This window comes from Otolemur garnettii, unplaced genomic scaffold (assembly GCF_000181295.1).
Source record: "Otolemur garnettii isolate 467f Iridium unplaced genomic scaffold, OtoGar3 scaffold00128, whole genome shotgun sequence".
NCBI classification, from domain to species: domain Eukaryota; kingdom Metazoa; phylum Chordata; class Mammalia; order Primates; family Galagidae; genus Otolemur; species Otolemur garnettii.
In genome coordinates this window covers 3,758,163-3,762,997 of record NW_003852523.1, presented here as the reverse complement: position 1 = coordinate 3,762,997, position 4,835 = coordinate 3,758,163, and positions in this window count along the sequence as shown.

Below are 4,835 nucleotides of genomic sequence, written 5' to 3'. Positions count from 1 at the left end.
TGCTGTGAGCTGTGATTTCACAGCACTCTATTGAGGCCAACAAAGTGAAACTCTGTCTCAACAACAACAACAACAAAATTTAATCCATTTATATGCTGCCATTTTATTCATAGCATTATTCCCATAAAACTGGACTAAGATGTCCTGGATGTCACTTCCACTCCTGTGCCAAGTTTAACAATAAATTAAATGTTTGCTTGTTTATTGCTTTAATTCAAGCTCCAACATTCTGACAACAGCATACCAAAACATGCAACAACAAAAACAAACCCCACTCACCAAGACACTGCCACACATTGACATATCAGCTGTGAGACACTGATATACCAAGGTTATGAAACCTTACTGAATTGTTTGTACAGTGCTGCCAACCTAGGCACATGGTGATAAATTCACAAACTAAATTTTCAGACCTTGTATATCTCAATTCGGGGAAACTGAACATCTTAGTGATGTTGAGTCTTCTGATCAATGAACACAGTGTGCATCTCCATTTTATTAGATCCTTGATTTTTTTTTTTTTTTTGCGATGGAGTCTCACTATGTCACCCCTGGTAGAGTGCCAAGCCGTCATAGCTCACAGCAACCTCAAACTCTTGGGCTTAAGTGCTTCTCTTGCCTCAGCCTCCCAAGTAGCTGCGACTACAGGCATCTGCCACAACGCCAGGTTATTTTTGTTGTCATTGCAGTTGTCATTGTTGATTTTAGCAGCCCAGGCTGGGTTCAAACCCACCATCCTCAGTGTCTGTAGTCAGCACATACCCACTGAGCTACAGGTGCTGCCAATCTTTGATTTTTTTTAAACCAATGTCTTATATTTTAAGCATACCAATCCTGTACACATTTTGTGTTGAAGAAGTATAAATAGTTTTGTGTCTTTGATTTTGATACCTACAAGTTCATTGTTAGTATTTATAATATGAATGATTTTTGCCACAGCCTTGCTGAATTCATTTTATTAGTTCTAAGATGTTTTTAATAGAATCTTTGGAATTGTCAACAAAGACAATTATGTCATCTGTAAATAGGGACTGTTCCATTTCTTGCTCTCCAATCTATGTGTCTTTTGTTTTCTTTTCTTGCCTTGTTGCTCTAGCCAGAACTTCCTGCACTATGTTGAATAAGATTCATGGGAGTGGATGTTCTTGTCCCATTCCTGATCTTAGGGGAAATATCCAGTCTTCCATGTTAATTGTATGTTTTTTATAGATGGTTTTCACCAAGTTAAGGAAGTCCCTGTCTATTTCTATTTCTCTAAGAGCTATTATTATTGGTGGGTATCGAATTTTGTCAGATGCTTTTTTGGCATCAGTTATTAATGAGCTTTTCTAACTAGCCTTTGCATTTATTTGCCTTTCCACAGGGTGCCCTCCTGGAGACTCAAGTCCTTTTCCTTTGTTGACATTTGCCTAATGTACTGTTGTTTGTTGAGGATGTGTATTAGCTGGAATTCTGTGCAACTTCTTGGAGAACTGTTCATTCTCTGCTGCTTCCACGTATATGTAAAACAGACATGTTAATAAACTTCTCTTTGGGCTCGGTGCCTGTGGCTCAAGTGGCTAAGGCACCAGCCATGTACACCCAAGGTGGCGGGTTTGAATCCAGACTAGGCCCACCAAACAACAATGACAGCTGCAACCAAAAAATAGCCGGGCATTGCAGCAGGTGCCTGTGGTCCCAGCTACTCAGGAGGCTGAGGCAGGAGACTCGCTTGAGCCCAGGAGTTGGGGTTGCTGTGAGCTGTGATGCCACGGCACTCTAGCCAAGGGGACAGCTTGAGGCTCCTGTCTCAAAAAATAATAATAATAAATAAATAAATAAATAAATTTCTCCTTGTTTCTTTTGTTAATCCGGTTTTTGTAGCAGGGTCTGTTCCAACTAAGAACTTACGAGATTTGAGAAACATTATCATTCCCCCGCTACCAGGAACAGAAGCTTCTAGTCCTGATGACGTTCAGCGCCTCAATTTTTCTTTTAGGATCAGTGCTTTTTGTGCATCCTTTAAAAAAATCTTTGGCTACCCCCAGTTCACACAGATATTCTCTTATATTCTAAAAAGGTTAGAAAATTTATCATTTACTTTTTTTTTTAAAGTCCTTATTTTCTAGAGCAATTTTAGGTTTACAGCAAAATTGGGAAATTGGGGCTGTATAGGGAAAAGACTCCCTATACAGCCCCTACCCCCACACAAACACTCCCCCCGGAGTGGGACATTTACTACAATCCATGAACCTACAGTGATGTATCATTGTCACCCAAAGTCTACAGGGCACAATAGGGCTCCCTCTTGGTGGTGTACTTTCCATGGGTTTAGACAAGTGTGCAATGCCATGTGTTCTCCATCATGACATCACTCAGAGCAGTGTCACTGCCCTGAAAGTCCCCTGTGGTCCACCTGTGCATCCCCTCCCTCCCACAAGCCCTGGCACCACTGCCCACTTTACCGTCTGCAGGGTTTTGTCTTTTCCAGGATGTCGCGTTGTGGGAAGCCCAGGGCACGCAGCCTTCTCAGGCGGCTTCTGTCACCCGGCACAAAGGATTCACGATCTTCCTCCCATCGAGCATGGCTCGATGCTCATCTCCCTTTAGTGTGGAGAAGACCCTGTTTGTTGTCCAGAGGGAACACGGTGTGCTCAGACGTTCTCCACTAAGGCCCTCCTGGGTTTCTGTGCCGTTTACCCGTCACACTGTTTTATCACCCACCTCGGAGTCACTTTGTGTGTAGTATGAAGTAGGAAGGGGTCGAGATGTTATGTTTTCACGTGGGTGTCTGGTTCTCCGGGACCATTAGTTGAGAGGCCTGTCCTTTCCCCCATTAAACTCCTTTGCCCTTTGTCAAAGTCTATCTGCGCACCTGTGACTGTGGCTTTACACAAGTCTGGCTGTGGTGATGCTCCAACTTGCTTCTGCTCGCCGAAGTCCTTTGCATTTCCACGTGAAGTTTAGAGTCACCCTGTAGATTTTACAGCCATGCCCTTGGACCACTCGAGTCCCTCAAGGCTTTGAGGGTTGGGGGGATCTCTTCATGGCTCCATGTCTAAGGCCCCCCTTTCTCCCCTCCCTACTACCCAGCAGAAACTCTTGTCCACATCCAGGACCGAGGTAGAGCTCAGGCCTCTGGCTGGCATGGCCACCACTGTGGGCTCTGAGTCTGAGCTCTGCCCCTTGTCACCCCTCACAGCAGGCCTGACAGGCCCATGTGGGGTCTCCAAGGACTGTGGAAGGTAAAATCCACTCCCTTCCACCCTCCACTCCCCTGTGCAGCCCCCACCCTTCCTGTAGGCCTCAGCACATCTCAGCCTCTCAGCCCTCCCACCATTGCTGAGGGTATCCTGGGAGCCAGTTCCTGCCCTTCCCATAGGGCCTCATTCCATCAGTAGACTTGCCCCTTGGCCACAGGCTGCAGCCCCACTGAGTCCCCTTTGCCCGGAGACTCTGCCTGCTTGTCCCAGCCTCAGCCACAGCCCATCCTGTCTGGGAACAGACTCAGATGAGCTGCTGATGGCCAAGAGGATGGTAGGGCTCCCTCAGCCTCTGCCCAGGATGTGCTGCTAGCCTAGCACCACATAAAAATGCCGTCCTTTCAGTGACAAGACAAAGCACTCAGTAGAGCCAAAGGCCACTGCAGGCAACATGATCCCAGTGTCCTCAGCCTGCCGTTGGCCTTGAGAACCCCAGACAGACCCTGGGCATCCCTCAGCCATACTGGACCTCTGCTAGTCTGGCCCTGACCCGCTGTAGGCCGTGGAAGCGTCATGGAGGCCAGGTGTTCTGGGGATGTCCCTTCCATACCCTATGCATGGTGGGGCCTATGCTGTTTAGGTGGCCTGGCCCAGGGCTGGGAGTCCCCTGCGATTCTATATGAGGGCAAAGAATGGAAACCACCCAAATGTCCCTCAGTGGAAGCAGGTGAGAATTCAAGCTCACTGCTCCCCAAAGGGCAGGCAGCCAGCAGGAGGAGGACAGCGCTGCGTGCACGGTGGGCACAGCGACTGTCCTGTCACCGCTCGGTCTGCACCTAGTGTGGTTTAAATTGTATTAACATGTGTGTGTTAGTTTGATGCTAAAATCAAGAAATAAAATACCATGGAAGAATATTCACAACATCAATCAAACTATGAAATAACTAGGAAGAAAGATGACAAGGAAACAGCAGTACACATGTTTCTTTGTTTCTGGATTTAACTTCTTCCATTTTTAAAAGTCAAGGCTTTCTTAAGTGGGGCTGCAGCCTGTGGCCAAGGGGCAAGTCTGCTGATAGAATGAGGCCCCATGGGGAGGGCAGGGACTTGCTCCCAGGATACCCCCAGCAACGGTGGGAGGTTAAATCCAGAAAGAAAAAAGCATGTGCCTGGATTTAACTTCTTCCATTTTTAAAAGTCAAGGCTTTCTTAATTAATCTAGTAATTAATACAATTTCAGTCAAGTTGCGTGAGGGACTTTTTAAAGACTTGATTCTACTCCTCTTTTGGAAGATGATGACCACGAGACAGACACTTTGAGGGCATCACGCCCAGTAAAATCAGGCTATGAAAGCAGACAGGAGTCTGGGCAGAGATGGACAGATCCCCGAGTGAGATGCCCAGCCCATGAAGGTCCCGGCACATCAGAGAATTCAGGTGGTCAACACCTCATTTCAGATGCTTGGAGAATGAAAGGCGCACTGGCTACGTGGTCTAGAGAGGGCTGGATAATTATTTGCAAAAATCATGACAGACACTAAAAATACTACAATTTGAGTAAAGATATTAAGGGATCTGAATGATAAAAAGATGAAAAATCAAGAAACAAAATACTAAAGGTGAATGCTTATATCACCTGGGGTGCGGGGGGGG